This window comes from Carlito syrichta, unplaced genomic scaffold, assembly GCF_000164805.1.
Source record: "Carlito syrichta isolate Samal-C Ts95f unplaced genomic scaffold, Tarsius_syrichta-2.0.1 Scaffold109683, whole genome shotgun sequence".
Lineage (NCBI taxonomy): Eukaryota > Metazoa > Chordata > Mammalia > Primates > Tarsiidae > Carlito > Carlito syrichta.
Genome location: NW_007053779.1, coordinates 408,450 through 422,145, shown reverse-complemented (window position 1 = coordinate 422,145; position 13,696 = coordinate 408,450). Strand labels below are relative to the sequence as shown.

Here is a 13,696-nt window from a genome sequence, read left to right as displayed (position 1 = left end):
AGTGGGTCAAGTGAGGACATGAAGCTGAAGAACATTAGGACTAAACTTATTTGTCCTCCTCAAGTTTCCATAGGGAGGTAACCTCCACAGCTTGCTAGGAAGAAAAAGTTAGGGAGTATCATTTCAGCTTCTCTGTCCAGGAAGAGGGCGACTGATCTCATTGGAGAGTCCGGGGAAGAAATTGAGCACGCTCACTTCTAGCCCTCCAGCTCCACCTGTTGGGTGGCCCATGCTGCAGAGACCAGGCTTTCCAGGTTTGTTGTGATAATGTCCTGGGCAGTCTCTGCAGTACCTAGCTCTCCACCTGTGACTAAGTAAATGCTGGGATGAAGAAGGATTAAGAAACCCACTGTGACTGCACATTTAAACTACGTCTTCCCATTGCTTTCTCTTTCATAAAGACATGAAAAAAGTCCCTATCTGCCTAAATCCTATGTCCTATTCTTCAAAGAGTTCTGAACTCTGGGAGAATAAAAGGGGTACACTTACCCCTAGAACCCTAACACGGTGCTGCATTTGATCACTGTTCTTTGGTTAGGGTCAGGCATCCCACATGCACCCCCAGAACTTAGTAATGACGAAGATAACTCAAAACACCATCAGGTTTTTATGATTTCCTGAAAACTTCATGTCTCATGCATATTTGCTCAGTTTCCTGCTGAGAACACCCCTCTTACTGGTTCTTTGTGTTTTTATTGTATTTTTTGAGTAGGGGTCTTTCTTGACTACTTCCCATCTGATTAAACAGACTGTTTACTTTGATAGAGTTTTAGATTACAAAAGTGATACTGGCTTTTTTTTTTTTTTTTTTTTTGAGTCAGAGTCTCACTCTGTTGCCCAGGCTGGAGTGCAGTGGCATGCTCAAGGCTACCGTAGCCTCGACCTGCTGGGCTCAGTCCATCCTTCCCCTCAGCCTTCCAAGTAGTTGGAACTACAGTCATGTGCCACCATACCTGGTTAGTTTTTTGATTTACTGTAGAGATGAGGTCTCACCCAGTTGCCCGGGCTAGTCTTGAACCCATGGGCTTAGGCAAATCTCTCACTTTGGCTCCCAAAGTGCTGGGATTATAGTGTGAGCCACCATGCCTGGCCTCAAATAACTTTTAGACATGAATCTATGACTTTTTTCACTTAACTTGGTATGTTTATAGATTTTTTTTCTGATTACCTGTGGACAATTAGATATGACAATTGAAGAGCAGAGGCTAGGTCATAGTCTATATTCTGTCCTTGGTGTCAAGCACAATGTTAAAACATAGTAGAAGCTCAGTGAATCTGTGTTGAATGGAGGAATGAACAGCTTTTGGAAACATTTTCCAGAAGAGGTTGGGAAGATGGCAGCTGAGCCAATCAGACTATGTGAGTCCCGGTGTGAGTGAGTGAGTATATGGAAAATTTTGTGTACGTGCAGGTGAGTGAGTGGGCAGGTGAGTGGCTGACTGAGTGAGGGTTAGGGAGCTGGCGGCCAGGGCTCTCCTGTTGCAGTGGCTGGTGCTGCAGCTGCTTGGATTGAACCCTAGTGATTCCCAGGAAGCAGAAACCGAGTGCCACTTAAAAAAAATAATCAACAAAACCCTTCCTGGGAAGAAAATGCTGGGAGAGACTGACTAAGTGGGGGCTCGTGAGCAAGTGGCCAGGACCCTCCTGGTGCAACAGCTGGTGCTGCAGCTTCTCTGCTTGGTCCCTGGTTCTTCCCAGGTTGCAGAAACCAAGCACCATTTTAAAAAATTGCTCTATGCATTTATTTTTAGCTATTATTCATGCAGAAAAAGGGGACAAAAAGCTCACAAACACTACACAATTTCACAAGACACATTGCAGGGAAAAAAGTGACTGAGATGGATCAACAGTATCCTAGGGTCTTGGTGGACGCATTCCTGGGGGAGGTGGACCTCTAATTCCTGGTGGAGGTGGCCTCATTCCTGGAGGAGGCATGCCTATTGGTGTCCCTCGAGCAGGAGGTAGCCCAATTGGTGGGCCCATGGGTGGTCTCATACCAGGTGGAGGAGCCATAATACCTGGAGGTGGGGTTGCTCTGCCTACAGGTGGGGGTGGAGTCCCCCGTCCTGGTGGGTACTGTGTTGGTGCTCCAGCAATGCTGGCAGTAGCAGCAACGGTAGCAGCTGCTACAGTACGTCTTCCCTGTGGAGTCATTACCTGCTGTGATGGTCCCCCAACTCCTCGGACTGGGCCTGCTAATCCAGCAGGTGACTGGGGGATTGTTACACCAGCTGGTACTCCTCTGCCAGCTGCCCTACCAACCCCAGGGCCTCCTGCTGCTCCAGCAAGAGGTACCTGAGCAATGCCAGTGTCTTTTGGAGGTGGCCCTTTTACAGTCATGGATACCAAGTTTTCTCCATGCAGCAACACCAAACCCCAAACCCGCTTTTCTTCACGCTCTGGCTGCTTCACATTCTTTGGCTTGATCTTCCTGAACTCATCACAGTCACAGAGGATCAAATTCATATGCTTGTCAAAAGCCTTAAAGGTGCCAATGAAGATTTGACCATCTTGCAGAATACATCTCATTCTATAGTCAATGTGCTGCAACATCTTGCTACCCTTGCCCACAGTCATGATTGCTGTTCCACCAAATCCAACGTCCACTGTTAAAATTTCATGTTTCTTAAGACCTAGGGGAAGGCTACAGATAAAGGTATGACGCAGGTTCTCCTAGAAATAATGCAAGTTGGGCAGAAGCTTCAAACATTAGATGGAGCCTGATTTTTGCTGAGTCAGCTTCCTTGTTGTTCCAATACTCCTTGAACCACCTCTTGGTGTCTCAGCTAAGAATGCCTGTCTCAGTTCCGCTTGGAAATCCAGCACAGGTACTTGCTGTTGCTGAGAACGCCTTGGATACAACTGACACTCTTGGTTGCTCAGTGAGACTGTCCTTCTGCGTTTGACTTGGACTTTCACCTCTGGCACATACTGTTCTGTAGTCCGTCTCAAATGTAAGCAATCCCTTGCTCGCTCCATCGCGTCACTGCCCGCTCCTCAGGCGGAGGCGTCGGGCATCTCCCGCCGGCTCCAATCTGCGCAAGACTCGCTGCCGCAGTGACAGACTCAGCGCATCACCATTTTTTTTAACAGACAAAAGTTTTCCTGTGAAGAAGTGGCAGGGAGAGACTGCCTCATCATTTCAGCGGCTGCGCCAGACTCTGCCTCACCACTGCAGCAGGAGAGACTGCCTCATCATTTCAGTGCCTGGCAGGGCACTGGCAGCAGGGGCTGCAGGGAGCCCAGAGGCAGAGTCCCACTGGAGAGGATAAGAGAGGTACCCTGCCACCATCTTGAAGGTGGGGCAGGAAAGTGCTCCAACTTGCTCACCACGGAGCAACAGACCTGATCTCTGTGACTGGTAGATCAACTACTCAGGGATTGATCATGACCCATAGGGAATATCCTGAAAGCACAAACTTTGGAGGGACCTGACGAGTGCTGAGTCCCAGGCATGCCACCCCCTACCCTGATCCAGTCGAGGGACAAAGGGTGTGGCCAGAAAAGGATGAGGAAGAACTCCAAAGAGATCAGTGGTGAGTCCAGGGCTGACCCAAACCCCTCCTCCCTAGCAATCCTCTGAACGTCAGACCCACACAGCTGAGACACGACTGAGAGGGACAAATCCAGGTGGAGCCTGGACATCAGTTACAATAGGAGAACTCCATTCCAGGATAGGCCTGGCTGGGGCACTCCCCCACACCCTCCTCACCCCACGAGTACATACCTGGGAAAGAGACAATCCCCCCACCTCTGCAATTGGTGAGATCTCCCTGACCATACAAGAGTGGGAGGGGAGGACTGCAGCCCCACCCACTTCCACTGCCCCTTCTCCTTCCCTACTCCCGAGACACTGGGGAGAGAGTAAAAGAGGTGGAGAGACCAGACTAGAGGAACAATTACAGAGCCTGCCACAAGAGGGCAGTTTTCTTTTTTTTATTTATAAAATTGTTTTGCCTGTTTGTTTGTTAGTTCATTTATTTTAAAAATATTTTTCCTTTGCACATGAATGTGTATGTGAGGGTTTGATAAGCATCCTCCCAATTTTTTTCTTTTCTTTCTTTTTTTTTTGAGTTGGAGTCTCACTCTGTCGCCCGGACTGAAGTGCAGTGGCCACTCCTGGCCACCGCAGCCTCAACCTGCTGGGCTCCGGCGATCCTTCCGCCTCAGCCCTCCGAGTAGCCGGAATTACAGGCATACACTACCATGCCCAGCTGATTTTTTGTTTTTGATTTATTGTAGAGATGAGGTCTCGCTGCCCAGGTGGATCTCGAACCCGCGGGCTCAGGCAATTCACTCACCTCAGCCTCCCAAAGGCACGGGATTACAGGCTGAGCCACTGAGCCCGGCTTTTTTTTTGTTTCTTTCTTCTTTTGTTGTTGTTTTCTGTTTATGTGTGTTTGTGAATGATTGAGTGTTCATCTTTCAATTTTGTTGTTGTTGATTTGTTTTTGCTCTTTTGTTCTCTGTTTATTTATTTATTTTTTAGTTTAAGGTGTGTGGTGTGTAATATATGTGTGAGGGTTCAATCTGAATTCCTTCCCACCCCCCCGCCCTGGTCTTTCTGTTTTTCTTCTTCATTCACTTTGTGCTAGGCGTGTATGTGTGTGTGTGTGTGTGTGTGTGTGTGTGTGTTTAGTTTTCTTGGCTTTTTTGTTGTTTGTTTTGTTGCACTTTGTTGTTATTCCAGTTTATTTTGGGGTGTGTGGGTATGTCTGTGTGTGTGTTCAATTGTCTTTTGTGTTGGTTTCTGCTTTCATTGTTCTGATTTTTTTTCTTTTTTTCCTTTCTTTTTAAAAAAATTCATGTCCATCTTATTTCATTCTATTTTTCTCTGTGCTCTTCATTGCTGTCACTGTGTCTCAGACTCAGGGGGTACACACACGTACCCATTGTATCATCATATAGAGTGGTGGTGCAGAGTGGGCCTCAGGGAACACATATCACAATCAATGAACATTGTAATTTGCAAGTAGTTTCTGAATCCTAGCCCCATCCCCTACCTTATTCAACTTTCAAAACTACAAGAGACAGCAAAGCTTTTCACCCACAGTCATATTTCAAAATACAACAAATCCAGAGCCTGGATCAGGAAAGAATAGAGGGCTGGCAAACATCAGAAGGGAAAACCTCTCCCACTGACACTAATTAATGGAACTAAAGAGGAAAACAAGAGGTCTGTCACAAATGAGGAAAAACTAAAGGAAGACCACAGATATGTTCAAGTGTAACAAAGAGCAAACTCCTGAAAAATCAGACCTTGGAGTCCAAACAATGGACATCACCAGTGACTGACCCCAGAATATAACAGGGATTAGGGAATGGATAGAAAGAGTGAATAAGACTCAAGAAAGACAAGATGCAACACTGAAAGAACTTGTAACAGAGATTTTGGCAATAAAAAATTTCATCTAGGAAATAAATAACAGGATGAAAAGCATGAAAAGCAGAATTAATATAGCTGAAGAAAGAATCTCAGAACTTTAAGACCAGAACATGGAATTAAACCAATCTGTAAAAAACATAGGAAGAAGACTAAGAAAGAAAGAACAAAGCCTACAAGAGATGTGTGATTATATCAAGAGGCCAAACCTATGCCTGATTGGTATCCCAGAAGAAGAAAGGGAAATGGAGAACACCTTGGAGCAAGTATTCCAGGCGGTAACCCAAGAAAACTTTCCCCAGAGATGTGACCAGTCAAACACAAGAGATACAGAGAACCCCCACAAACATCAAATGAGAAGTCCAACCCATAGACACATATTAATTCACCAGCACAAAGTAGGCACAAAGAAAAAATCCTAAAGGCAGCAAGAGAAAAATGTCAGACTACCTACTGGGGAAAACCAATCAGAATAGCAGCAGACCTACTGGCAGAAACACTACAAGCAAGAAGGATCTGGAGTTCAATATTCAAAGTCCTCAAAGATAAACAATTTCAACCAAGAATTTCCTGCCCGGCCAAATTCAGTTTCATCAGTGATGGAGAATTAAAATCCTTCCCAGATAATCAATCCCTAAGAGATTGTGCAGCTTCCAGACCTGCTCTACAGGAGACACTTAAAAAGATATTCAGTGCAGAAGAAAGAAAAAAAAAATGACCACACATTTCCCAAGAGAACAGCCAAGCACAGAATCAATAGAGAATATAATGCAACAAGAAACTTGAAAATGCACATATATATAAACCCCAAAGCCAAAATAAAGCAAACAAACAATGAAAAAACTTTATAAGAACCTCGTGACAGGTATAAACAATCACATTTCAATAATCAGCTGGAATGTGAATGGAATAAACACACCACTGAAAAGACACAGAATGGCAAACTGGATAAGAAACCATGACCTAATTATTTGCTGCATCCAGGAAACTCATCTCACCACAAGGGACACACACAGACTCAAAGTTAAAGGATGGAAAACAATTTTCCAGGCAAATGGACCACAAAAGAGGCAGGAGTTGCGATCTTAATATCAGACAAAACAATCTTTAAGCTATCAAAAGTTGGAAAAGATACAAAAGGACACTACATAATAAAAGTTTCAATCCATCAACAAGAAATATCCATCCTAAACATATGTGCATCCAACATAGGAGCACCAGCATTTATAACGCAACTACTAAGTAATTAAATTAAAAAAAGATATTGACTCTAACACTATTATAGCAGGGGGCTTTAATACCCCACTAACAGCCCTGGATAGATCATTGAGGCAAAAAAATCAACAAGGAGATCCAGAACCTAAACTTGACACTCGACCAAATGGACTTAATATATACCTACAGATTATTCCACCCAACAACCACAGAATATACATTTTACTAATCACCACATAGAATGTACTCCAAGATCGATCACATCCTTGGCCATAAATCAAGCATAAACAAATTCCATAAGGTTGAAATATTGCCATGTACTTTCACAGACCACAGTGAAATAAAAATAAATATCAATGCCAACAAAATTTTCCTAAAACCCACACAGACATGGACACTAAACAACACAATGCTAAACAACTACTGGGTCAACACTGAAATCAAAGCAGAAATTGAAAGATTCCTGGAAACAAATGAAAATGAAGAAATATCTTACCAAAACCTCTGGGATGCCAGGAAAACAGTTCTAAGAGGGGAATTTATATCTCTATGAGTATACATAAAGAAAATGGAAAGATCACAAGTTAAGAGTCTAACAAATCACCTAAGACAGTTGGAAACAGAAGACCACCCAAACCTCAACTTTAGCAGAAGAATTCAAATCACCAAAATAAGAGCCCAAATACAGGACATAGAAGAAAAAAATATAGAAAACATCAACGAAACAAAAAACTGGTTCTTGTAAAGAATTAACAAGATTGATGGACCCTCTAGGCAGAATGACCAAGAAAAAGAGAGAAAACACCCAAATAAACACAATCAGAAATACAAAGGATAAAATCACAACTGACCCCAAAGAAATACAAAAGATTATCAGAGATTACCATGTATATCTATATGGAAACAAACTTGATAACCTAAATGAAATGGAGGAATTTATGACATCACACAACCTCCCCAGGTTGAAACAAGAAGACATTGAGACACTAAATAGACCTAACAACCCAGGAAATTGACTCTGTCATTCAAAAACTACCTACAAAACAAACAAACAAACAAACAAAAAACCCTGGATCAATGGCTTTCCAGCAGAATTCTACAAAATATACAAGGAGGAGCGGATACCAATTTCTATTGAAAGTATTCCAGGCAATTGTGAAACATGGAATTCTCCTCAAATCATTTTACAAAGCTAACATCACACATACCCAAACTGGGTAAAGATCCAACCAAAAAAAAGAGAGAGAGAGAGAACTACAGGCTAATATCCCTTATGAGCATAGATGCAAAAATCCTCAACAAGATTCTAGTAAATTGGATCCAAAAACACATCTCAAAAATCACCCACCATGACCAAGTAGGCTTCATCCCCAGGATGCAGGACTGGTTTAACAGTCACAAGACCACAAATATAATTAAATACATCAACAAATGTGAAAACAAGAACCACATGATTATATCATTAAATGCAAAAAAAGCTTTTGATGAAATCTAGCATCGCTTCTTGATAAAAACCCACAAACACCTAGGTATAGAAGGAACATACCTCAAAACAGTAAGTGCCATCTATGGTAAACCCACAGCTGACTTATTGCTAAATGGACAGAAACTAGAAACATTTCCCTGAAAACTGGAACAAGACAAGGCTGCCCACTCCCACCCCTCTTGCTCAACATTGTGTTGGACGTCTTAGCTAGGGCAATTAGACAAGAGAAGGAATCAGGGGTATCCAAATAGGAAAAGAGGAAGTCAAGTTATCCCTCTTTGCTGATGATATGATCCTATACCTTGAAAATCTAAGAGAATCTGTCAAAAATCTGATTGTACTGATAAAGGACTTTGGCATAGTCTCAGGGTACAAAATAAATGTGCAAAAGACAGTTGCATTCCTATACACCAATAACAAGCAGGCAGAGACCCAAATAAAAAGCACAATACCATTCACAATAGCCACAAAAAAAAAATTGAAATACCTTGGCAACTTCCCAACCAGGGAAGTGAAAGACCTTTACAATGAGAACTACAAAACACTGTTCGAAGAAATCCAAGAAGACATAAACAAATAGAAAAATATTCCATGCTCATGGATAGGAAGAATCAATATTGTTAAAATATCCGTCCTACCAAAGGCAATCTACAGATTCAATGCAATACTCATTAAATTACCAATATCATTCTTGTCATACCTGGAAATGACAATACAGAAATTCATATGGAAACATAAATAACCATGAATAGCGAAAACAATTCTTAGCAAAAGAAACAAAGCAGGAGGTATCACACTTCCAGACTTCAAACTTTACTATAGGGCTACAGTAATCAAAACAGTCTGGTATTGGTACAAGAACAGGCATATAAATCAATGGAACAGGACAGAGATTCTGGAAGCAAAGCCTCAATTCCTCAACCAACTCATCTTTGACAAAGCCTCCAACAACAACCACTGGGGAGAGGAGAACCTATTCAGCAAATGGTGCTGTGAAAACTGGCTGATCACATGTAGAAGATTGAAACAGGACCCCTACCTATCACCATACACAAAAATTAACTCTAATCTAAATGAATCAAAGGCCTAAATGTAAAACTTCAGACCATAAGAATCCTAGAAAACACAGGAGACACCCTTATAGAAACTGGAACTGGCAACCAATTCCTGATCAGAACCCTAAGTGCCCATACCATAAGAAATAAGATAGACAAATGGGACCTCATCAAACTGACAAGCTTCTGCAACGCAAAAGAAACCATCAAGAGAGCAGGGAGAGAGCCCACAGAATGGGAAAAAATATTTTCCAACTGTATATCTGACAAAGGCCTAACATCTAGGGTCTACAAGGAACTCAAACATGCCGAAAGGGAAAAAAAAACAAACAGCCCCATTAAAAAGTGGGCAAAAGACATGAATAGACACTTCTTCAAAAGAAGATATACAGGCAGCCAACAGACACATGAAAAAGTGCTCAGCCTCACTCATCATCAGAGAAATGTAAATCAAAACCACATTGAGATACCACCTAACCCCAGTAAGAATGGCCATCATTAATAAAACAATCAATAACAAATACTAGTAAGGATGTGGAGAAAAAGGAACGAAAGCTTCTACACTGCTGGAGGGAATGCAAACTAGGGCAACCTCTTTGGAAGATAGTGTGGCACTTTCTGAAAGAACTAGAAACTGACCTTCCATATGACCCAGCAATTCCCCTGTTGGGAATATACTTGGAGGAACTCAAATCATTCTACAACAAAGATACCTGTACATGTATGTTTGATGCCACTCTATTCACAATAACAAAAACATGGAACCAACCATGCTGCCCATCAAAGCTGGACTGGATAAAAAATTGTGATACATATACACAATGGAATATTATGCAGCCATAAAGAAGGACAAACATATGTACTTCACAGTAACTTGGATGGATTTAGAGGCGATCATACTCAGTGATCTATCACAAAAACAGAGAATAGAGTACCATATGCTCTCACTCATAAGCAGACTTTGAACAATTAACATAATACTATAAGAAAGAGATTGGCAGTAGTGGGAAACTACTGGGGGAGAGGAGCTGAGGGAAACTGCTAGGGGATGGAGGGGCACACCTCATCAACAAGGGTATCTGCATAATCAACGTTTGTATATCTAACCCTGAATTGTACCCCATGTCTTTAAAATAAAATATATTTAAAAAGAAACATTTTCCATTAATTCAATTTTACCAACTGTAATTTGCCATATATTATCATTAATACCTTTTTTTTGAGTCATGGTCTCATTCTGTCCCCCAGGCTGGAGTGTGGTGGTATGATCACAGCTCACTGCAGGCACCAACTCCTGGGCTCAAGCAATCCTCCCATTTCAGCCTCCCAAGTAACTAGGATTATAGGTGTGCATCACCATGACTGGCTAATTTTTTGATTTTTCACAGAGATAAGGTCTCACTATATTGCCCAGGCTGATTTGGAACTCCTAGGCTCAAGCGATTATTCTCACCTCAGACTTCCAAATTGCTAGGATAACAGGTGTGAGCCACCATGCCCCACTACCTCTTTTATTCCAATGCCAGTATCATCAATGTTTCTATCTTTATGAGCTCCCTTGCAGAAATATCATTATTGAATACAACATTGAAGTTAAAATGCATAAACTAGAGCCACATGTCCCAACATGGATAGATCTCAGAAGGATAAAGTTACACAAAAAAGCAAAGATAGCATGAAACCATCTAAATAAGGTTCAAAAATTCAAACAATACTTGGCACATGTGTTGGTTGTGTGCTGTGCACTCTTTTGCATTGCAAGGGGCCGAAAACCTGTGAACAACATACATATGGCAGGCTCCGTTGTTGGTTGGCTTGTGTTTAGGTTTTGCCAATGCAAGCCACTAGCAGAAGATTCAAAATCAGAAGAGAGGGAGGTGCCATTTTTCTTTCTATTCCTGGCAATGCTCCCAGCAATGTCAGCAGCAGCAATAGTGGGAAGTGACTGCAGATGAGCATTTCAGTAGTACCAGAGGCTATTTTACAAGTGGCAGTGCCAATCTGTAACTATCCGATAGGAAAGAAGTCAAGTGAACAGATACTCTGATCTCATTCTCCTCTTCCCCTCCACCTCTTGCCAGCGCTTCCCATTGACCAGAATCATCCAGAAGCCAGAGGTTTGTACCATTCCGTTTTCTGAGCTGGAGGGCAAGTGGTTGAAATTGAACATAACCTCTCATTCTATTTGCTTCTCTAGCCCTTGCTATACCTCTGTAACCAATTCTCAGTATTAAACCCCACTTTGTGTGAAATACATAGTGGGGTTTCTAATTTCCTGATTGGACAGTGATTGACTGAGTACAGTTTATGAATACAAACATATAGAGCAAATGAATATAAACTTGAATGGGACTAATAAATCCCACATTCAAGGTAATGGTTACCTCTAGATGGAAGAGAACAGAATGGAAATGGGGATAATTCTTCTGTATCTAAAATATTTTCTTAAGCTGGAGGGTGAATTTGTGGATTTTAAAATAGTATTCTCTATGCTTGTTATGCTAGACTATGTTTCCATTTGCCAGAATCATTTAATCATCATCAAAACTAGGTATGTATAAATATATGAATAAATTAATGAATGAACAAGTGAATGAAAGCTGACTCTGAATTCTGAACCTCTTTTAATAGTTGTTTGAACTGAGATCAGTTAAGATACTTAAATTCTCTTAGTCTTGTTTCCTCATTCATAGGATTTTTTATTCATGAGGATAAAAAATAATGGTAGCTACCTTACAGGACTACTGGGATACATTTTTTTTTTTTTTTGGTTGTAAAATAATTTACTAAAGGCACCATTATTAAACATCAAACTAATAATTTGTCACCAATAAGGTCCATCATTGTAAACATAACAAAATGATTTCAAGAGATACAGGGCTAGTAGGTAAGTAATACAATTTTTAAAAAAGTGTTAGCTTTCCTATTTACAGGAGCATATCCCTTCCAGCTGCTCCAAGGGTATAGAGTGATGACGTTATTCCCTACAGTTACCTGGGAAGGGAGCTTGGAGCTCATAATTGGTTTGAGATCACTATTGCCAAAGATCTTATATGGTTCCAAAATTTTTCACTCACAGGGCTCAATTCTAAAATTCCCGAGTTTAGGAATTAAGATCCTTGCTTTTTTTTTTTTGAGTTGAATCTCACTCTTTTACCCAGGCTGGAGTGCAGTGGCATGCACACTCAAGGCCACCCCAGCGTCTACCTGCTGGGCTCTGGCGACCCTTCCGCCTCAGCCTTCCAAGTAGCCAGAACTACAGACATGCGCTACCACGCCCAGCTATTTTTTATTTTATTGTAGGTCTTGCCAAAGTTGCCCAGGCTGATCTCGAACCCGCAGGCCCAGGCAATCCACTCACTTCGGCCTCCCAAAGTGCTGGGATTACAGGCTAAGCCACCGAGCACGGCCTGCTTTGTACTTTCTGCTAAAGCATATCAAAAGGTACGGACTTAAAACCCTGAAGAAGCTAGCTGGAGTGCCCAAAGTCTGATAGTATGACCAAGCATGAATTGGTGAGATCTGCTGATAGCACGGTATCGCAAAAAATAACGAGATTCTTCAAAAGTGAATAATGAACATCAGCACCACAACAAACATAGCTCATACAGCTAAAAACTAGGTTGTTTTCCCCTCAAGATAACAGTAATTTATAGCTCTATTGCTGAAAGAGCAGCTCTTTTTTTTGAGTTGGAGTCTCACTCTGTTACCCAGGCTGGAGTGCAGTGGCATGCTCACTGCCACCGCAGCCTCAACCTGCTGAACTCAGGCGATCCTTCCGCTTCAGCCTTCCAAGCACCTGGAACCACAGGTGCGTGCCACCACGCAAAATGATTGTCCCCACGTAATTTTTCTTGATTTATTATAGAGATGATGTCTCACCAGGTTGCCCAAGCTGGTCTTGAACCCCTGGGCTCGGGAAATTCTCTAGCCTCGGCCTCTGATTCAGCCTTCCAAGTAGCTGGAATGACATGTGCATACCACCACGCCCGACTAATTTTTTGATTTATCCCTTGGGTATACAAAACAAAAATGTTTAAGTCATTCCTAACTTATTTGAGCACTGTAGCACTTCCTAAGCGGAGATGTGTGGGAGGAATAGTTAACATTTGAAAGTACCGAAAGCTTTTTCCTTGGTCAATTATATTCGAGAGTTTGTAGAGATGAGGTCTCCCCAAGTTGCCCCAGGCTGGCCTTGAACCTGTGGGCTCAGGCAATCCTCTTGCCTCAGTCTCCCAAAGTGCTGCGATTACAGGCGTGAGCCACCATGCTCAGTGCAATTTGTTAAAGAATCAGTAGTGGGGCTCAGTTCACACAAGTTTATATTACGCATCCTTACATTCAACTTAATACACTTAGGTGGTATAAGAGGATAACTGTAACCTTACATTCTGAAGTGCCACTGGTAATGTTAAGAATCAAAAACAGCCAAGGGGCAGGATATTATAGCATTTGGCTGATAAATTAAAAAATCTAATAATTTCAATTTTACCTTTCGAATTAGAATAAGACCAAACATAGGAAGTTTCTTTGCCTTTGTGGTTTTGATGCCCTTTT

The 13,696-nt window shown here is 41.9% G+C and overlaps 2 pseudogenes across 2 annotated transcripts; both read right to left on the bottom strand.

Annotated features, from left to right (window-relative positions):
- Positions 1-1,716: 1,716 nt before the first annotated feature.
- On the bottom strand, positions 1,717-2,686 carry LOC103271460 (annotated as a pseudogene). Its single transcript, XR_505049.2, has one exon. The product of XR_505049.2 is annotated as a small nuclear ribonucleoprotein-associated protein N pseudogene (transcript).
- LOC103271516 lies at positions 2,363-3,068 on the bottom strand (annotated as a pseudogene). Its single transcript, XR_002482556.1, has one exon. The product of XR_002482556.1 is annotated as an SNRPN upstream reading frame protein pseudogene (transcript).
- Positions 3,069-13,696: the final 10,628 nt, after the last annotated feature.